This window comes from Xenopus tropicalis, chromosome 7 (assembly GCF_000004195.4).
Source record: "Xenopus tropicalis strain Nigerian chromosome 7, UCB_Xtro_10.0, whole genome shotgun sequence".
In the NCBI taxonomy this organism is placed as follows: Eukaryota; Metazoa; Chordata; class Amphibia; order Anura; family Pipidae; genus Xenopus; species Xenopus tropicalis.
This window is the reverse complement of record NC_030683.2, coordinates 85,186,905-85,210,197: the sequence shown is the minus strand read 5'-3', so window position 1 is coordinate 85,210,197 and position 23,293 is coordinate 85,186,905. Positions and strand designations below refer to the sequence as shown.

General features: G+C 37.8%; 1 long non-coding RNA gene across 1 annotated transcript; it reads left to right on the top strand.

The window, feature by feature from the left end:
* On the top strand, positions 1-2,928 carry LOC105947882. Its single transcript, XR_001171303.3, has 2 exons — positions 1-136; positions 2,380-2,928. It is a non-coding gene; the product is annotated as an uncharacterized LOC105947882 (long non-coding RNA).
* Positions 2,929-23,293: the final 20,365 nt, after the last annotated feature.

Sequence of the window (23,293 nt, the reverse complement as noted above, 5' to 3'; positions counted from 1 at the left end):
AATCAAAGCAAAGTTACACATTAGTAATGCAGAGCAGAGTACAGCACTAAAACAATATGTGCAGCCAACTTTATTTCCTGCACGTTGCACTCGGAATAATCTTTTGAAGAAATTAAAAATTGCAGATGACAGATAAGTATGGTTATAAATATGCTTTAAAATGCTGCTTAATGTGATAAATTAGCAATTTTTTATTGCCACATTACTGGGCAAATATGCTACTTAAGAACTTAATAAAATTCTGCGAAAAAGCAGACAACGCCATACTACCAGAATAAATACAATTGAACTATTAAAACCTGTATGCATTATAATGCATTATCATTCAGTCACAATGAAACCTAAAACTCTGGCAACAGAATCATAATAATATACATCTTCAACAAAATTATTAGAAAATAAACCACTAGAAGAGGCTTTAAATGTAGACAAGGGGAAACTAAAAAAAAAGAAGATGAAACTTGAAATGCCAGAGGCACAGGAGTAGAGCCACCAATCAAAAAGACTTCAACTACAAAGAAGGAACAGAAGAAGTCATCTGTGCGAAAGTGGTAGAAGGGATTTATCAGTAAACTGACACTGTCCAGGACAGCATTACCCCAAAGTATATGTAATTGTGTTTTTTTTTGTTAAAGTGCATATGTATATGCGTAAATTTATTTGTGTCGTGTATGTTTTAAAAAGAGAGTGTGTTGGTTTTTAGCGTGTGTTTTTGCTGTTGCGGATATTTGTATGATGTCTGTAAGACGATTGTCAGATGTGTGTGTGTCTCAGTAAATGTATTTGTGTTGCCCAAGTTTGTAAAAGTGAGTACATAAGTACGTACATACACATGTAAATACATACGCGAGTGTGTATTTGTGCAGTGTATGCTTGTTACAGTATATGTTTGATATTTGTATTTATATATTAGATATGTTTATGTAGGAGTTTGCATATTTGTGCTATATATGTTTATTAGTGTCAGTGTGTGTGAGCTGTGTATGTGTTATAGTGATATGTGTATGTGCATGTATAAGGGCAAGTGTATGTGAGTTTGTAGATCTTTGAAACTCACTGCGAAGAACATGCTTCTGAATCAATTCTATTGTATAGAAAAAAGCCAACAATAGACTGCAGAGTTTAAAGAAGAAGCATCGGTCAATTTGCAACCAGAGAGTGAACTCCTGGCAACCCACGTGATAAAACGTGTGGCAAAAAAAAAAAAAAAAAGAATTCTCACAATGTAGCCAATTCAGAATTGATAGAAATAAAAGAAACTATTTATCCAAACATCTTTTTAAGAACTTTGTAAATTTTAACCTTTGAAGAATTAAATTGATTGATGGATGTCTGGAGGGAAAATGTCATGATCGTGAGAAACATTGAAGAAAGTAGATAGGGAGAACCAACAAGCAGCACTGGAGCATTATTGCAAACTTTATAAATATTATTTCAAAGTTTTTAACTCTATTTAAAAATCTTCTATGTTAAAAATATCAAATGATTTTTCCAGTTTCTAATGTTATTATTTGCATTATTTTGTTCTATTCTGCATTCATTTTACTTCTCTTTTTAAAAAAGTCTGCATTTTGATTTTTAAAATATTCTATTTCTTATTATGTATATAGAATTGTGATGTATTATCATTATTGTTAAGATCTTTGTTTCTATAGGATTTTGGATGTCAACATTTTAATCTGAAAATGTTCACGATATCTAGTTTGTATATGCCTTTAATATAACTTTGATTTAAACACATAACTGAAAGGAATATATATTTATATATATATATATATATATATAAACGCAAGTTAGCAAATAGTTTTAGGGCAGGCGGGAAAAATTTCTAAAAGAAAGAATAACACAACTAAAGTCCTGATTTGATTGAAACAAGAGTATCTGTAAAATCCAGTCTTGGGACTTATTGAACAATCACTCCACACTCAGTGAGTAAATGATAACGCAGTAGCAAATTGCGTTCAGCAGATAGAAGTTCGCATGTGGGTTTTTTTTGCGTAAAACCGCACTGCGTGTAATATTTTACGTGCACCCGCCCAGTCACATGACGTGTAAGACTGCGATATACACACAATCAGCAGAGAGGGGCAGAGAGAAGCGAGGAAGCCAAGACACAATCTACTTTGCTAAAAGGCCTGTTCAAACAAGATTTTCATCTTTATAGCTATGTTATGTAGTTCTGAAAATTGTTCTTAATTCATTCCACTCAGTGTTCAACTAAAATTGTGCATCTTCCCATTAATTCAAGATTAAATAATTACCTTGTTTAATTACAATTCTCACTTAGTATCATAATTGATAAATGAAAAAATTTGGTTTAGAATAATTCCTATTGCATACATGTTATACTAAATTTTAATATATCCTTTTTAAAATTAGATCAACATGACACAGAGGCGAACATTGATGCCAGCCAGCAGTTTCACCTCCAACTTAGGTTTGAGGATGAGATGGAGAATATTCCTCAGGTGCCATCCCCTAGGCCAGGGCCATCAACCCACAATGACCAGACAACAGCGGATGCTGAAGTTGAAAATGTAATGGCAGAGGTGAAAAAATCAACTAGGCTGCTCTATCAGCAACAGAGTAGACAGCACAACAGAAGAAATTACAGCACAATTGGTGAAGTGCGTGATGTTATTTTCAAAATACATCATGATAATAAAAAAACATTCATAATGAAAAAAAAATGTTAAGATGTCAGCAAAGGAGAAATGAGCTCCTTGAGAAGCAAAATCAAATTATGGATGACATTGTGTCAAGAATCAGCAATACTGCTGAGTAAATTTTAGCTAAGTTGCTATGTGTTATGTTGCATTATGTTGACATTTTCTTTGAAAGTTATTCTTTGACTGGATTATAAAAACCTTTACAAACATTGTTCATCATTTATTAAATTAAAATTTGCAAGTTCAAAATTTCAAAAAACCTTTGTAAATTTTAATTATTTCATTTTCTTTCCATATTTCTGATTACGAATATTTTAAATATTTTTTCCCACTATTAATTATATAATAATCATAAAGTTATGCATCTTTTGTTGTTAATCATCTTTTTTTTTTAAACATGTGCAACACCACCCACACTGGGATGAAGCTTCAGCAGATGTATCTGAACCACATGTCACACACATGTGCATAATGAGTGATTTGTTACACTGAGTTGTTGAGTAAAGTATTAAATGACATTGTTTTCACTAGTGGGAACAATTATAAGTTCTGGTCTCAAATTGAGATTCTACAGCATACATGTCATACTATAACATACGCCTTAAAAATTCCATTAGAAGCTTTGAAGCTAGTAAATGTAGTGCAGGATTATATTACTAGTGAATACAGTCTTTTCTAATGTTATGTCTGACAAAGTACATGTTGTGGGAGCAGTAAATGTAATTTGGGTTATAAAGTGTTAGGATTAGATGAAACCTTAATAGGGTAGTAGTAGCTTACAATGCTTTTAAATTTGTTTTGCTCAAGATGTACAGCATAATTGCAAAATTGATTGTTTCTCATCATATTTTAATATGTTTTACTAAATGATGACAAAAACCAAAGGTATAGAGATCAGAATGCTACTCTGACTTTAATATGCCCACAGACAGAAAAAGGAGTTTAAATTGACAGGGATTATTTAAGCTATGGTGACCTAATTTTGTGGGTGCACATTGTCAGTTCTTTTGGCCATGTCTACTTTGGGAGACATGCCTCCAACACATCACTTTCCATTTTTCTCTCCATTTATACTCAGTGTATAATATCTCTTATGTGCCCCAAATGCCCTAGGCAATGTGCCAAGAGGGCTGCTAAGTTGGTTCTGTGCAATGCAGGAGAGATGGTGCCTATAGTAGCAGTGGGGGGATAATAGCCTCTGGGAAGGGACTGTGGCTGTGGAATACCAGGTATAGTAGGGAGAGATGGTGCCTATAGTAGCAGTGGGGGGATAATAGCCTCTGGGAAGGGACTGTGGCTGTGGAATACCAGGTATAGTAGGGAGAGATGGTGCCTATAGTAGCAGTGGGGGGATAATAGCCTCTGGGAAGGGACTGTGGCTGTGGAATACCAGGTATAGTAGGGAGAGATGGTGCCTATAGTAGCAGTGGGGATAGTAACCCCTGGGAAGGGACTGTGGCTGTGGGATAGCAGTTGTACTAACAAGATATGATGCCTATAGTAGCAGTGGGGGGGATAGTAGCCCCTGGAAAGGGACTGTGGCCTAGCGCATGTAGTAGGGGAGAGATGGTGCACTATTAGCTTTTATTCCACTTTTTCTTACGCACAGGTAAACTTTTAACTGCAGTTGACTAATCTCCTCATGTGCCATCATCCTAAAGATCTTTTAATTTCAAGAGAGAGAAAGTACTCAGAATGCAAAAGTAGCATAAATTAAAGCGGACACCCTTACCTTAAAAATCTCCTACTGCTAGAATAGCCATTCCAGTAAACCCTTGTTTTCTCCCCCTTTCTCCCCCTCGCTGGTTAATCTCGCGTAGATTTCTGCAGAACGCGCACGTGACTGAAGTACACACGCCTATCGGGCACCTCTTTTGGGAACGCGATACGCATCCTGAACCTGTCAGAAAGGATTGGAATAAAATAGGAAGAGGCTGCTTTTAATTCTAAATATCGGAAAGGTAAAAAACATAATTTTCATCTTACAAAATCCATGTACAGAAGCGATCATATTTGGCACTATTTTCTCATTAAAAAGCATATGTGTTATAATCGATTTTATATCATTCTTATTTTCGTTTTTCATGGATAATAAACTAATCCAAATAATAGGACTTATTTTTATATAGTTATTACTTCTATGCTATAGTTTGTTAACAATATCATGCATTTTGTTTATAAAGAGGAACTGTCACCTCTTACAATCAAAAATATAATCTGTACTATGATTTTATGACCATACTGAATTCATATATAGATTTTATATATATATATATATATATATATATATATATTCACACAATGTCAAAGTAAAATTAAGTCTAAACAACTGGACTTTTCTGAGTTTTTCTTGAAAACGTTTCACCACTCATCCGAGTGGCTTCTTCAGTTCAAATGACTGGTAGGGAATTCCCCGGTATTTAAACTCTTGATGGTAGTAGAGTCACAATGGTACCAAGATTCTCATTGATGAAGGTGTTAATCCTTCAAAGTACATGACTGGAAGTGTGAACTGTTGTGAAACTGCCGGGGTAAGGATGTCAACGCGCCATTGTATGTTGGTGACAAGCGGTGTCTCAGGCCCCCTCCTCTGTTCAGGGATGGTTTTTCCAGGTTGGCATAAATGGCCTCTTTCACACCTCTTTCAAACCATCTGTCCTCTCGGTCCAAAATATGCACGTTACTGTCCTCAAAAGAGTGACCTTTTTCTTTGAGGTGTAGATAGACTGCTGAGTCTTGTCCTGAGGAGTTTGCCCGCCTATGTTGGGCCATTCTCTTACAGAGAGGTTGTTTTGTCTCCCCAATGTATAAGTCTGAGCACTCTTCACTACACTGGACAGCATAGACCACATTACTTTTCATGTGCTTGGGTGTTGGGTCTTTCGGGTGCACCAGCTTTTGTCTCAGGGTGTTGCTGGGTTTGAAAAACACAGGAATGCGATGTTTGTTGAAAATTCGCCTAAGTTTTTCCGATGTTCCAGCAACATATGGGATGACTATGTTGTTTCGCCTGCTGTGTTCCTCCCTTCTGTTTGTAGGTCTGGTCTTTCTGTTGGTCTTTGATTTGGTTTTGATGAAGGCCCAGTCTGGGTACCCACAAGTTTTCAGAGCTCCTTTTAGATGTTTATATTCTTTCTCCTTAGCCTCTGCATTGGATGCCACAGTTTCAGCCCGATGATGTAGAGTCCTAATTACACCCAGTTTATGTTCCAAAGGGTGGTGGGAATCAAACAGCAAGTACTGGTCTGTGTGGGTGGGTTTCCTGTATACTTCAATATCCAGGTCCCTCCCCTCTTTGATAACTATAGCACAGTCCAAAAAAGCCAGTTTGCTGTCTTTCACATCTTCCCTTGTGAACGTGATGTTTTTGTCCACCGAGTTTATGTGTTTGGTGAAGGCTGGAACCTCGCGTTCTTTAATTTTAACCCAGGTGTCATCCACATATCTGAACCAATGACTTGGTGTTGTTCCCTTGAAGGTGTCCAGGGCTTTCTTTTCCACTTCTTCCATGTAAAGGTTCGCTACAATTGGAGACACAGGCGAACCCATGGCACAGCCGTGTTTTTGTCTATAGAAAACTTCCTTATGCTTGAAGTAAGTGGTATTGAGACATAGGTCCATTAAGGAACAAACTTGTTCTGGGGTCAGCTTTGTTCTGCTGCTGAGGGTGGTGTCTTGTTTCAGCCGTTTCCTCACTGTATCAATTGCCTCGGCAGTGGGTATGCATGTGAACAGAGATGTTACGTCATAGGACACCATTGTATCATCGATCTCCAGCTTTAACTCCTTCACTTTTTTGACAAAGTCCATGGAGTTCTGAATGTGGTGTACTGTGTTTCCAACTAAGGGGGCTAAGATGTTGGCCACGTATTTAGCAATGTTATAAGTCACACAGTTAATGCTGCTGACAATTGGCCTCAAAGGGGCTCCTTCTTTGTGTATTTTTGGGAGTCCATATAGGCATGGAGTGGCTTCACCTGGGTAAAGGCGACGGTACAAAGCTGGACTGATGACCCTTTCCTTCTCAAGGTGCTGCAAGCAGTCTATAACCTTCTTCTTGTAGTTGTTTGTTGGATCTCTCTTGAGTTGCTCATATGTGTCTGAATCATTGAGCAGTGTGGACACTTTGGCATGGTAGTCTGATGTATTCAGTACCACTGTACACCTTCCTTTATCTGCAGGCAGGATGGTGACACTTGAGTCCTTGGCAAGTGATGTCAGAGCCCTCCTCTCTTGCAGACTTAGGTTGGAAGGGGGAGCTTTAGCATTAGCTAGGGCTGCTGATACTTTTAACCGGATGTTTTCAGCCTCATCCACTGGTATCTTATTGTTGTGGATGGATGATTCTGTGGCTGTGATGAAGTCTACCACTGGTACATACCGTGGGGCCACTGCAAAGTTCAGTCCCTTGGCTAAGACATCCTTCTCTGGTTCTGTGAGTTCCCTGTCTGATAAATTCTTTACCCACAGATCCTTGATGTTCTGGCATGTCTTGTTTTCATCTTCCTTCCTCCCTGTTGATTTGTCTGTTCGCTGGGTGTTGTTGGTCCGTGATAATAAACTGGTGAATTTGTTTATTTGCCTCTCCTTGCCCTTGGCATGTTGTGCAAGTTGCGCCCGCTCTGTGAATTCAACCACTCTTTGCAACGTCAGCACCGGTAGTTTTGCTGTCAGTCTCTGTTTTGCATTATCAAATTTATGAGCCAGGACCTCAATTGAGAAGTTAGTCTGCCTCACCCATTCATTTAACAGTTGTTTCTGGGCTTTCTGAAGGATCACCTTGGCCCTGTGACCTTTAACCGAAGAACCCAGACGTAGGCTGCATGGTGTGATTCCCTGATATCGGCATCGTAGGTTAAAACGAAGATGGTTTCTGTAATCCGCAAGTTTTCTGGCCGTCCTCTCATATTCCCGTACCAATTTTAGGGTATTCTCCCCAAAATGAGTAGCAATATGTCTATGAAGATTCTCATTCATCCAGGTCATGATATACAGTATCTAGTAGAATTAAGTCTAAAACAACCTGAGACACTGCTTGTCACCAACATACAATGGCGCGTTGACATCCTTACCCCGGCAGTTTCACAACAGTTCACACTTCCAGTCATGTACTTTGAAGGATTAACACCTTCATCAATGAGAATCTTGGTACCATTGTGATTGGATCATACCTTCTTACACCTGTCAGTTTCAGCTAACACCTAACTGAACAAGTTCAATGGAACCATTGTGATTGGATGTCTGTGACTCTACTACCATCAAGAGTTTAAATACCGGGGAATTCCCTACCAGTCATTTGAACTGAAGAAGCCACTCGGATGAGTGGTGAAACGTTTTCAAGAAAAACTCAGAAAAGTCCAGTTGTTTTAGACTTAATTCTACTAGATACTGTATATCATGACCTGGATGAATGAGAATCTTCATAGACATATGTCAAAGTAAAGTTTATGGTAATATACTGAATCCAGATGTATTTGTTATATACACTCACATACATAAACTATATATATAACCACTAATACTAACTGTAGATATTAGTATCACAATAGCCTTGGATACTATGCTTGTTCAAGAACTCATCCAGGCCCCTCTTATAGGCATTAACAGAATCTGCCATTACCACATCACTAGGAAGGGCATTTCACAACCTCACTGCCCTCATCGTGAAAACCACCTATGCTGCTTCAAATGGAAGCTCCGTTCCTCTAATCTAAAGGGGTGACCTCTGCCTATATTTGCTTAAGAATTGTTTCAATCACTTTTTAACTCTTACAATAATTATAGCAGAACTTTAGAAACACCCCCTCTGTTTAGTATCTAGGCTGAAATTAAGACTAAAGAGCATATTTATTAAAGCATGTAAAATGATTTACGCTATTTTTTCGGCGTAAAACGCGGCATACACCAAAACTTACGCCATTAATTCCGCCGTACTTCCACCGCGTCTTTTTCTATCGTGATTCGACCTTTGCGGAAAATAGCACGGCAATCTCATTCATTTACGCACGTACGCCAGCGGCGTATGTACGCAAATTTTACGCCGTAATTGTCTGAGTCTGTTCATTTCAATGGGCGTAATTATCCCGTTTTATATACATTAAATTAATAATGCAGTTTTTAACCAACCAATGAAAACAATAACTTGAGGAAACTTTAATAACGCCGTTTTTAACCAACCTATAAAGCAAAACAATAGCTTGAAGAAAAGGAAGTGATGTCACTTCTTCAAGCTATTGTTTTCATCATAGTAGGGCCACCATTTTAGCCTATGGCTGATTTTTTGGTTGTGGCTGCAGAGACTATAATCTCAGCAACAATTGTGTTGCTGCAGAGGAGGAGGGGGCCCCAGCAGGATGTGGAAGGGGATGTGGCAGAGCCTGAACCTGTGGCTCAGGATATGCAGCAGGAAGTGCAGGTCCCTGCTAGGATCAGACAGCCCCGCATTTTCAGAAGACATCAGTATCTTCTGGAGGAGCTGCCTGATAATGATGTGCAGAGGATGTATCGGCTGAACCGTGCAGCGATTCAGGATCTTTATGCCATTGTGGCAGAGGATCTTGAACCGCTCACGGGAAGGTCCAATGCATTACCTAGGATGTGCAAACTGCTTGCTGTATTGTACTTCCTAGGCAATGCAACCTTCCAGCCGGTCACCTCACGCATCATTGGCATGAGTCAGCCAACTTTTTCCAGAATCCTTACTCAAGTGCTGAAGGCGATTCTCAAGCACTCATGCAGGCACATTTCCTTCCCATCAACCATGGAAGAGTTGGCGGGCTTACCCAACTGCCTAGGAGCCATTGATTGTACCCATATTCTGCTCGCACCACCTAAACAGAGGGAGGAGCAATTCCGTAACTGTAAACACTCTCACTCCCTCAATGTCCAGGTGGTGTGTGATTCCCACCTGCAGATTATGAGTATTCGGTCAGGGTTCCCTGGAAGTTGCCATGACTCCTATATCTTGCGCCAGTCAGCTCTCTACCGTAAGTTCACTGACGGAAGGATGCCAGAGGGTTGGCTTGTGGGTAAGTATTCTCTGTAGTTACACCTGTGTTGTTAAAATTAAACTTTATGCTGGTTTGAAAAACGTATCTCTGAAATGAAATATGATTCATTGTTGTTGGCTCCACCCAGTTTTTCCTAACCTTGGTCCACAGTCATATCGTACTAAAAACTGGGCAAGGTTTGGGGACCCTGGTTTTAATAGTGTCAGAATGGGCATAATTTAAGTTTCACGAACACAGTTTAAACCTTTACCCGCACACCCTCAGCTCTCAATCAGTACTCACTGCCCGGTGCACAGCGCTCAAAGGGATCGGCACCATTCTCAAACATTGGGGCATTTTGGCTACCGATCCTAAGTATGGACACTTATTTAAGTTACCACCTAGGTTCTCCTATAGAAGGGGCAAAAATATTGGTGAATGTATAAAACAGAGACCGGTTTTAAAGCAAAAATCGGCTCCTGATAGGGTTAAAGGTACATTTCCATGCAGAAATTGTAGTCACTGTAATGGTATTATTTCCGGGGCCCATGTTACACATCCTTTACAAGGCACACGGCATGAAGTAGGTGGCTTTTTTACTTGTGATACTAAGGATACCATTTATTGTATAAAATGTCCGTGTGGCTTAGCCTATGTTGGACAGACTACTAGACCTATAAAAGTTAGACTTAATGAACATAAATCTGTTATTCGCAATTATCAGCCACAGTCCCCTCAGAAAAATATAAAAGGAAAGGAGAACGAGAAAAAAGGGAGACTTTGTTAGCTAGACATTTTTTTACACAGGGACATCAGGTGTCACAGTTACGATGGCAGATTTTAGAAACAATTGGGTCTATCCAGGGACAGGATAAAAAGAAAGTATTGTCAAAAGAGAATGTTACTGGATTTGGTTTTTGCAGTCTCGTCACAATAAAAGGGATGAATTTAATATGTCCTGTTTTTTATAGGTTACGAATAAAATATCTTGCTCTCTATTTTCTATTGCAGATAATTTACTTCAGGGATAGATTCTTTCACCTATGAATAGGGTAAGAAGTATCTTTTTTCATGTAATTTTGTATTTCATGAAAAAAGGTTTTTAACTTTTGTAACTATTTTAACTTGTAACATTGTGCTTTATTGCAGTATTTGATAAGATTGCTTTCTTTTTTTCAGCACAGACTGGCTTTTGAAATTGGATATGCATTTATGCTCTTTGAGCAGCACTGGGACACTTTGCAATTAATGGCTATTTTAGGCTCAATATTTAATTATTTATTTGTTATCACTGTATTTTAGATATGCTTCTGTCATTTGCACATTTACTTTTAAGTATTTAAGGCCTATTTGGTATTTATACTGTATGAATTTGCACTCTTGCACTAGTACTGAGCTTAAATGGATTGTTGTCAATTATTGTTAATTGAAGGGTTATATATATGTCTGTTTCTTTCACGTGTGCTTATGCTTGACAAAGGGGCAGTCTTAGCCTCGAAACGTTGCATGTTTCGCAATAAAGAATTTTAAGGGCAGAGCCCTGGATGAAGCCCTTGAGTGCCGTTGCTTTTTTTCATTCATAATTTAAGTTTCCCCTCTGAAAGTCAATGTGTGATATCTGATTGGTGGTTGGTGGCTCTGTCCACCATGAACCATAGTTGCCCAGTGACTAACTCAGTTCGGGGACCCTGTGAAAATGGAAGCAGCTTACATTTAGACCAATTAAGTTCAGTTAGTGAAATCTGATTGGTTGTTGGTTGCTCCACCCACTTTCTCTGATCTTAAATATTAGTCACCAGGTGACGAATTGTACAAATATTTGAAACCCAGGTGTAAAGAAGTGTGAGAATTGCAGCTTATTAAATTAAATACAATAAAATTCAATGGGTGAAATCTTTTTGGCTTTTGGTTGCTCTACATATATTTGCTAATCTTGACCTACAGTCCACTAGTGAGGATCCTGTTAACCATGCTTTGAGAAATGCAGTAGTTTAAGTTTAAACCGATGGAATTTAATGGGCAAAATCTGATTGGTCCCCCAGTAACCCACTTTGTAAAATTTGGGGGCACTGGCGTTAAATGCGTGAGAATGGCAGCAGTTTCTGCCACATTAAAGTCAACTGGTGAAATTGGATTGGCTGTTGTTGGCGTCTCCCATTTTGGGTGGGCCAAAAATTTTTCCTGTTATTCGTGTTGACCCCATGATTATGTTATTCAAGTTTTTGGAGTGAAGCTACAAAGCTGTGAAAGTGTCAGCATTTTGAGAATGTTCTTATTCAAAGTCAATAGAGAAATAGGGGTGTACGGAGCAGTGCCACAAAAACAGGGGGGATCTCCTAAAAGTACAAGCAACCTGCTCTACTATAGGACAAAGAAGTATGTCTAAAAACTGAAGGAGGAGAAACGTTTAGAAACTGCAAACCAACATTATAAAACCCTTTGTAGTAATTTACACATCTGCTCTACCCATCGTCAAATAATTGTAACAACCCCTATTCAAATGTAATGCACTCTGCTAAAATGGATTGAGGGTAACATGGCTCTCACTATCACACATAAGGGTCTAGTTGAAATATTTGAGATGTGGTTAAAAGGATAAGACAATGAGTCAAAGCCACAAAAGTTGTGAGAGCCCTTTTCCGAATTAAAAATGGTGGTAAAACTGGTGTTATTCACTTTCTCCATATTCACAGAATGATATCCACCTAAATTCCGACTCAACCGCTACCTTTCAGTTTTTGGTGAAAGAAAGACATTTTAAAGACACTTTTGTGAATTAGTCTTAAAAATTACATTTAAATTACATTGTTTCTGACATTTTCAAAATGGAGTAAAGCTCAGTTTAACTCTGTGTCAGGTCAATTGTAATTCTTCGTTTTGCTTTGTTTCACCCAGGCTTCGTGTCACACCTCTGGTAGGGGCCTCATTGGGAGATTGTTAGCATATTAATGAGGATTAGCAGACTAATGGCAGGTGACAAGTTTCAGTCTAACCCAAGAACATTGGATGCAAAAAAGCCTCATTTACTTGCAATCAGTAGGGGCTACAGAAGTAGTGCGGTGGCAGAGTAGTGCAAGGGGTGGACCCTTGATTTACTTCTTCCCATGATGAAGGTATATAGATCCATATATCTTGTTAAAGAAGTAGAATTACACAGAAAGTATTTAAGACATTAGAAAGCCTAGTTTGTCCTGAATATATGATGTATAGTTTTCCTAGCCAAACTTAAATTCCCCTTCAGGAAATGCCACTAAACTGTAATGTCTAGCAAATGAAATGCAAAATCATGCCGGCAAAGGCATTACTACAAAGAACATGTAGATGTAGGACTGGGTATGATAGATGTGGGACTATGATATGATAGCACACCAGCAGATTTTTTTTAGAGCTAAAGACAAAATCATAAAAATATGTTGGAAAAATCTCATTATAAATGTTATAAAATGTCTGTATAAAAGACAAATCCCCAAAAGTGGAGATAGAGGTCTCTGAACGAGGCAGAAAATATGACAAATCTGTCTCCACCTCTAGAGGCCCTTAAACAATTCTGAGGCACTGTGCTAGATGAAAATAAGAGCTGGAGCTCTTACAGTATATAGCTCATTTATCCAGAATTCACAGTGTCATTGCTCACGTGCACAAACATTTTTTACAGCATTGATTTGCTGATGTACACATTTGGTGGAGACCCTTTTCTCACATGTTTGAAATTAAAGCTGGGCTTAAGACAGGGACAACTGGAAAGGGTAGGTATAAGAGGGGTAGTTAAGTAAAGTGTCCTTTGTAAGCCAGAGTTTGTGGCTCTGTGTATAAGGGCCAGGCTGATAAATAGGCAAGGTGACTTGCAAGGGCATGGCAGTGTGTGAGCAGTACATAGGAGGTGTTGTGATATGAGCAGCGGTGGCAAACCTTTTTTTGTCACAGTATAATATTTTTTGTCTTTATAGGAGACGCAGGATATGGGATTCATCCATGGTTGATGACACCTGTGCGGTTTCCTCAGACACCAGCAGAGCATAGATACAATCAAATAGATACTGTGGCTGTGGGATAGCAGGTATAGTAGGGAGGGATGGTGCCTATAGTAGCAGTGGGGGGATAATAGCCTCTGGGAAGGGACTGTGGCTGTGGGATAGCAGGTATAGTAGGGAGAGATGGTGCCTATAGTAGCAGTGGGGGGATAATAGCCTCTGGGAAGGGACTGTGGCTGTGGGATAGCAGGTATAGTAGGGAGAGATGGTGCTATACTAGCACTGGGGTGATAATAGCCTCTGGGAAGGGACATGGGCTGTAGAATAGCAGGTATAGTAGGTAGAGCAGTTTAAAGAAAAGTCTGCTTTGACATTTTTCAAGTTGCCATCTAAATCATTCCGCTCTGTGTGCCCACACTTGGTCAGTTACTTAAACTCTCAACAGCACACCCTGGCCCTTCCAATAATATTTCACCCTGGCCCTTCCAATAATATTTCACCAGGTATTTGGTATTTTTTAAAGGAGTGGCACCCTCAAAAGTAGCTCCAAATTTGCAAACATATGGTTTGCACATAATAAACTTGCAGGTATAGCCTGATGAAATAGCCCTGTTGTGCCAGAATGTTTGCAAATTTGGACACACTTAGGCAGTTGCCATAATGTTTTAATGCAGGCACACAGAGGAATAGGGAAGCAGATCCATACTTTATAGAAACACTTTATAACTCAAATTACATTTACTGCTCTCTCAATCTCACAACATGTAGTCAGACTTAACATTAGAAGAAAACTGGATTCACTAATAACATAATCCTGCACTACATTTACTAGCTTCAAAGCTTCTAATGGAATTTTAAAGGCCTATGCAATAGTATAACGTGTATGCTGTTGAAGCTCACTTTGAGACAGGACTTATAATTGTTCCCAATATTGAAAACAATGTCATTCATTACTTTATTCCCTTTTTTCTGTTTTCATTTAACAATTTAGAATACTTTTCTTAAAGAATGTTCCTGTTTTGTTCCATAGGTGCTTTGTTTGTGTTCAAGTTCAGAACTCTTCAATTTGACTTTGCATAGCAATCCGTAAAACAAGGCTTCACATTTTTTAAAGTAAGTTAGTTTTTTTTTTAAATTACATAAAAAATGTTTATAATTTTTTTTCAAAAAAATATATTAGAAGCTATTATTAGGTTCTAAAGAAACCTTTAAGGGCACCAATCACCCTTAAATTGCTTCCCCCACCAGAGGTGTGGGCTAAAAGATCTCACACTCCGGATGGGGGAAACAAAAGACCTTTTTAAAAAATTTAGTAAAAACATGCAATGCTAGACTGGCTACAACAAGAGGGAGCTCCCAGTGTGGGCAGCCATAACTACTCACTCATTATGCACATGTGTGTGATGTATGTGGTTGAGACACATCTGCTGAAGTTTCATCCCAGTGTGGTTGGCTGTTTTTTTAAATATTATAAATGTTAACTCCAACAGGAGTGCAGGCTCTTTTAGCCTACTCCACTTGTGGAGTGAACAATTTTATGTAATAGTTGCCCTTTAATTTTTTTAAAAAATAGTTGATTTACTAACAAAGAAGATTCATAACTGTATGATGATTATATCATTAATATTATTTAAAAAAATTATATATATATATATTCATAATCAGAAAAAAGGAAGGAAAATTAAATCATTTAAATTCAATAAATTTTTATGTATTTTTTAACTAATGTAATAACAAACAATGTAATGTATTTAATAAATCACAGAAAAAGTAACAGAAAAAAGCAACGTGTAAGAATCAAATTTCACTCAGCATTATTGGCCATTTTTGAAACTATGTCACGCATAATACGATTTTGCTCCTCAAGGAGCTCGTTTCTTTTTTTGCTGGCATTGTAGCATTTGTTTTTAATGGAGGACATTATGTATTTGTCCAATTGTCTTGAACATCTTTTTATTATGGACTTTGCTTATTCTTTGCTGTTGACAGAGCAGCCTGGTTGTTTTTTTAGCTCTCCGACCACGTTCACACTTGCTACATCAGCCAGTTGTGTTGCAAACGAGGGTGGATGGCCCTGGCCTAGGGGATCGCACCGGAGGAGTAGACACCAACTCGTCTTCAAAGCTGAGCTGTAGGTTAAATGTTGTGTACCATCTACTGTCAACTCTGCGTCATGTTGATCTAATTTTTAAAAAGAAATATATAAATTAAGTATAACATGTATGCAATAGGAATTATTTTACCATTTTTTAACCAAAAAAAATTCAAGATTTTAAGAGGGAATGGTATTTAAACAAGGTAATCAATTTAATCTTGAATTGATGGGAATATGCACTATTTTAATTGAACACTGAGTGGAATGAATTAAGAGCTTTTTTCTAAACTACATAACATAGCTATTATGATGAAAATCTTGTTTGAACAGGCCACATAAATAATATTATGTTGGTTGATCCATGTGTTCAAAAACATTTAAAATGATAAATTCTGATGTACGTGGAACCAAAATTATCTTGCCACAATTGTAACACCATTGGTACATGATATGCCTTTAAACGGCCGTTTGTTCTTTTTTTTTTTTTATTCTTTAAAAATTTATAGATAAAAAACCCAAAAACACCTGCATATTTTTTATGGGGTAAAGTAATTTAAAACTCTCAGTCTAGAGCTGAAGTTTATGTATCAAAAACAACTTAATTTTTTTTTAATATAGAATATTAAATAGCGGTAAATGTTGTTTGTACAGTATCAAATAAAATATTTTTAAATGAATTTTACATGTTAACCATAAATAAACATATTAACTACATAATTAAAAACTGTGTTAAAGCTTCATTTAACCTTTGTGAAAAATTAGGGGGAATAAGAATGCTTATGCATGAACCACAACTTGACATGGGGCCAACAACAAAGGTTGATGTTTACGTAGGGCAACCTCATTGGTGATGTGGAATGACGCACTTTAATAAATATACCACTTAAACTTGCATTATCATGTTTTATAACCTTCATTTAGCCATCTATTTTGTCTGCACTGGAAACAGAAATCTGATCCTTACACATTATTTTTTTTATTTAGGGATTTGAATGAAAATGGACTCCTATGATCTAACACAAGGACTTTTACCAAAAATTGATGAACAGGTATGGTTTTTGTAATTTTTTTATAAAAAAGGGCAATTTTGTCTGGTGGTGATTTTAAAAATAATAAATATATAAAACCTTGACCATGGCAAGGAACCATTCCTTTGCTTCACTTTTTAATCCTGATAACTGGAAAAAACTAATTGCTAATTGCTTGGTATGCGCAACATCCTATGTGATTTTTGTCTGCAATTTTAAAGAATACTTATAGTTTTCTAGTTAATATTATTTAAAGTATTATGTCTGTATACCTTTTTTTTTGTTTTGGATGACCAAAAAAAAAAAATTTGAAAATGATAAAAGTTGCTGGCATTTGAAAAACACATTATAAGGTGCTGTAGTAAAAGAGTAATTAATTTCAGGAAGGACAAGCACTGCTTTGTTGCATCTAACTTTTTAGGATTTTATTTAGCCACTACATTTATTAATTATTTAAACCTATTTTGTTAACAGAAAACTTACCATCAGCATATTCAAATGATGCTGTAAATGCTTCATTGTTATTATCGATCAGTTCCGTCTCTAAAATTAAAAGAAAAGTCTTTAAAATTCAAGCTTTTTTGAAATGTCTTGGAGACAATTCAGAGTAAAGTCGAAATGATTGACAGGCTGCAGCTTCAGATGCCTGCTGTTGCTGCTCCTCCTGCTGATGCTGACATTCTGAAAACAGATTATAAATTTTAATTTTATTTGTTTATTTTTTAGTTTAATGTTATTCTATCTATTACTTTTTAAATTAAAAAAAAAATCATAACAATTTAACAGTAAGAATGAATTAACCACAAATGCTGGCTATTACTGTAAAAAGAGAAAATAACTAATTGTACGGAACACCTACAAGCACAATGCTACAAGAAGGGTGTAAGCACTTTTGAAGTACTGATGCCCTCCTGTGAGAGTGTTCATTATGCCCATGCATGTGCCTTATAAAGTAACTATGCATATTAAAGGACAACTAAAGCTAAAAAAAAGTACATTTCAAATTAATGGCAATTAGGAGAACATACACTTAGGGGCACATTTACTAAGACACGAATCTGAACTGAATTGGAAAAATTCCGATTTGAAAACGAACATTTTGCGACTTTTTCGTTTTTCTTGCAATTTTTTCGGCGTCTTTACAACTTTTCGGAAATTGTCGCGACTTTTCCGTTACCAATACGATTTGCGTGAAAAAACGCGAGTTTTTCATAGCCATTCCGAAAGTTGCGCAAAATCTGGTGATTTTTTCGTAGCGTTAAAACTTGCGCGAAAAGTTGCGCCTTTTTCATAGCGTTAAAACTTAAAAGGTGCAACGTTTCGCGCAAGTTTTAACGCTACGAAAAAATCGCAACTTTTTGCGCAAGTTTTAATGCTACGAAAAATCGCCAGATTTTGCGCAACTTTCGGAATGGCTACAAAAAACTCGCGTTTTTTCGCACAAATCGTATTAGTAACGAAAAAGTCGCAACAATTTTCCGAAAAAATCGCAAAATACCGATCATTACGAAAAAAACGCAATCGGACGCATTCGGCCCGTTCGTGGGTTAGTAAATGTGCCCCTTACTCTTAGAGATACTGTTCAGCGCTTTATTCACAGTGCTCTTTCATTTCTCATAAAAATTTCTTCATGTAGTAAAAGGCATAGTCAGGTTTTCTATCTTGTTAAAGATATTTTAGGGCGCACGCCTGCGCATTGCTTTCCTACTGCGCCCCATGCATGCGCAGTAGTCAGCCTGTGTAGCCTCCTGGATTGATGACGCTCAGGTCACATGACAATCCTGAGCGTCATCATTGACCTCTCTGCCCCTCCTGTCAGCACACAGACACGCTTCTGCTCAAAAATTCAAGTTTTAGAATGTGTTCAAAACATTTTGATGAGAACTGTTTTATGATGAAAAAGAATAAGAAAGTTCTGAAACCTAATGCAGTTCCAACAATATTTCCAACTATAGCACGACCTACACAAATCTTTGCACAACCATTACCTCCTCAATTACCTGCAGTATTACCTCCAGCTAAAAGAAAACGTGTAGAAGAAGATGAAGAACAACCTTCAACTTCAAGAACTGTGATGCGAATAATATCAAGGCTTGCAAGAGTTTCAACACAAACAAAAACAAATATGTTTTTTTCAAACAAAGAAACAATGATATCATCTAAGGAATTTTCAAGTACTGTTGGAATTCAAAATTGTGTGAATATGAAGGACATTTCAACACAAACACAAGATGTTATACCAGCAGAAATTATAAAGGTCAGGAAGGACCATACTTATCCAGTGTGTTTCTCCACTCCATTAAAAGAAATATCTGTACCAGGCACAACTGAGCCTGCTTAACCTATTTTTATGTCACCTTCAGTTTCAAATCCATTTGTTTCCCCAACACGTTCTAGTGTTGTGCAATATGGTGAACGTTCCTTTGTCGAATCATCACCTACTATTAACGATCCGAAAGATACAACCTTTGAACTTCCAGAACACTCGTCCTCAGATGATCTAAACATCACATCAGATACTACGAATAATGCAACTCTTTTGGATGATCAGGAAAGTTCATAGTGTATGAAGAGCAGCTTGATATGTTACTGCATCTTGTTTGTTGCCAACATGCATGTGACACTCCATGCCAAGCTCCAATTATTAAAGTCAAAAAGCATACTGATGGCAGGCTTTTGAAAATTCAACTTTTCTGTCTCGCTGGACACAAATCACTTACATGGATTTCTCAACCTATGTATGGAGAATGTTCCATAGGAAATGTGGCTCTTGCAAATTGTATTGTGCTAGTCGGATACACCTATCAAAGAATGAAATAATTTTTTGAACTAATGAATATTCCTTTTTTTTCACACTCAACTTTTTATAAATACCAAAATACATATATTTTCCCTACCATAGACATTCACTGGAAAAATGAACGTGACAATATAAAAAAAACATTGGATGGTCAATCAGTAGCCTTAGCTGGTGATGGGCAGTTTGATAGCCCAGGTCACTGTGCAAAGTACTGCACTTATTCCATGATGGATGTGATGTCCCAAAAAATTGTGGATTTAAAAATTCAGTCTCAGTCTGGACTAAAAACAAAATCTGGTGATATCGAAACCTCCTCATTAAAATCATGCCTGAAAAGTTTGAAGGAAGAAAAGTTAGATGTAAAGATTGTAGTGACTGATAGACACAATGGAACAAGGAAACTGTTGCGTACAAAATTTGCTGAAGTTGATCACCAATTCGATGTCTGGCACCTTTGCAAAAGCATTAGAAAAAAATTACTTGCAGTCTCCAAACAGAAAAATTGCAAAGACATTGCATTTTGGATAACACCTATAATCAACCATCTTTGTTGGTCTGCACAGACATGTAACCAAAATGCAGATATTCTACTTGATAAGTGGAAATCAGTCCTTTTCCATATTGCAGACAAACATAGATTTCCTTCACTTGTACATTACAAAAAATGCCAGCACAAAAGGTTTACAGCTGCACAAAGGGAGGATTGTAGATGGATTGGGCCCACACACCCTGCATATGCTGCCTTGCGAAAGATTATAATGGATCCATTTTTGTTATGTGACCTGTGCAAAGTGGAAAAATTTTGCCATACAGGAGACCTAGAGAATTTTCATAGTAAAGTTTTAAAGTACAGACCAAAACATTTGTCATTCTGAATGGACTCCATGATTGCTAGAACAAGTCTAAAATACCCCAAAATGATGACCTTTAATTGCAGTTGCCCTGGGCAACATCACCAGTAATGCTTCACTCCACTATTTACTGAGAGCTAACCTCCCTGTGCTGCCTGTGTGTGCGTCATGCTCTGGCCGCACTGTCAGGGCCGCCATCAGAAATCACGGGGCCCCTCACAACAAAATTTTCTGGTCCCCCCTCCTTCCATGCCTCACCCCCAATGGCCCTTCCCCCAGTGACCCCTCTCATCAGTCCAAAGGACACACAGACATTGGTAGGCAGGGCCCCCTAAAAAATTGGTAGCCAGGGGTTATGCATTGGTGCCAGGGCAAGGACCCCCTAAAAGATTGCTAGCCAGCACAGGGTCCCCTAAAACATTGGTGGTCCTCATACTATGGGCCTTTTCCCGCTACTTCCTGCTCCCCCACTTCTTTCTCCCATTTCCCCCTATGTCCTCAAGCTCCCCCCAGTGTCCTCCTGCTAATCCCCCAAGCATCCTCCAGCTCCCCCCAGCGTCCTCCAGTTTCCCCCCAACACCCTCAAGCTTCCCCCCAGGATCCTCCAGGTCCCCCCAGCAACCTCCAGATCCCCCCAAGCTTCATCCTGCTTCCTCCAGCTCCCCTCCTCCTTCCTCCCTTCAGCTCCCCGCCAGCATCCACCAGCTCCCCCCCCAGCATCCTCCGCCCCCCCATCATCCTCCTTAGCATCCTTCAGCTCCCCCCAGCATCATCCAGCTCCCCCTGCATCTTACGGCTTCCCCTGCTGCAGCTTCCCCAGCGTCCTCGGGCTGTGACCTCCTGCTGTGTCCCCAGGCTCCCCCGCTGCATTCTCACTTTTATAAGGTTGCGTCTTGTGCATACTGACATCACGTGTACGCACGGGGCATGACTAATAGGATTACTCACTGACCACCAATGACAGGGGCATGGAAGGAGGAGGGGGCCCAGAAAATTTTGTTGTGAGGGGCCCCGTGATTTCTGATGGCGACCCTGTCCATGTATTCATAATTATTCACTGTTTTTATTATAGTACCTGTGAGTGCTTTTTCAGGCTGCAATGTCGTACACTGTGTTGTGTGACCATGAAGCCTTTTTAAAAAATAGTTATACATACATTTTACAAAACAAAAAAAAAATACTTTTAATAATGCACTAAGATAAAACAGCTCAAACACAAATTAGAAACATAAGTAAAAAAAAAAAACTTGAAAAATCAGCTAAACCAGTTAATATAGAAGAAAAACGTGCAACATTACAAACACGGAAGTAATAGAACGCGCATGTGCTAAATTACATTCACGCTTTCGCGGTCATCGCCATAAGAAAGAACGCCATATATATGGTGGTTTTACGCAACACAGAAAAAAACGCCATTACGAAAGTAAGCCGAATTTTACGCCGCGAACAGCAGTGTAATTTTCTGTGTTATAACGCCGTTTTTACCGCACTTTAATAAATATGCCCCTAACTGTGTACTTCCATTCTCTCACAGGGAGTGGCCATAACTGGGGGGGTAAAAGCTCTGCAATAGGATACTTAATGTTAACCTCATGGAGTTTAGGCAAAACCTGGAGCCCAATAACCAGACAAGAAGGTAACACATGTCACAAAGAGACATGAGGGTTGACTTGTTGAGGCTAGGAGTAGAGAGAAGGTGGGTCATTTTGGGGTTTTATGGAGGCAATCAATTCTCCACCCCTCCCAAAAAAAAGCTTACCAACAAAAACCTAGAGAACTTTTATTTTCTACCTGCTTGTGATAAAAAAAAATCCCATTTGGCAGCAAACCAGATAAATCAATTGCAGGAATAAATGATTTAGTACTATATGTCATTAATATTTCATGGCTATTTCTTATTTACTAGATTATTGAATCTAAAACTAATAAAGATTTAGACTGTGCTCTGGAAGAATGTGATTGGAGAACTTCAGTTGATGGTCTTCCATTTGTAATCTCACTGGAAACTTTTCATGAATTTGTGAAGCAGGCATCTTTATACTTTGTAATAGTTCAAAGACATCCTGTTCTTCAGCATTTCAACAAATTAAATAAATTATTACCCCATTTCTTAGTGTAAAACTTTGCTATCCATGCTATTAAACCTTATATATTTAAAAAGTTATTTTTATGCTGATAAACCACAAATTGCACCCAAAAAATCTTTTAAAAGTGGTGTAAATATTTTTAAAATATCTGTAAAAATATAATACTATTTTTTTTATAGTTCTTGGATTTATTTAGGAAAACCAAGCTATGCGTTGTCTCATTGAGACAAGGAATGAAGATTTAGAAATAACAAGTGACCAAGTTGCTCAATTACTTTTTTTCACTTATTGGAAACATCAAAAGGCAGTAAGAGGAAATTTCAATTGTTAAGTTTCGTGAGTTTCTGGAAAGCATTGAAGGTATTTTAAAATGGTTAATTTAAGTATGATTCAAAATATGTGTGTTTTATTATTGATGCTGGTTGGTTAAAATTATGAAATGAATGTCAATGTATTTGTAAATGAAATTGAACTGCAATTTTTCAATGCTTGCACTAGCTAAACATACCATTAAAACAGTTACTAACATTAACTATTTAAACATAAATCTATGTTTAAATATGTAACTAGGTTGAAAGCTGAACTTAATAATTGCAGCAATCACAAGTGGATATGTCACCTAGCTGCCATAGTTTTAGAGGAAGCAGTAGCTTCACTATTATTTTTGGGGACTATAATTGATTAAATACAATAAAGAAGTTACATGTCCTTTCTCTCTCTCTTTCTCTGTGTTGAATAACAGGTTTGTTTATATTATCTGATTTGTTTTTTCCTAGATGGAACCTGTTTTGAAATCCTAGATT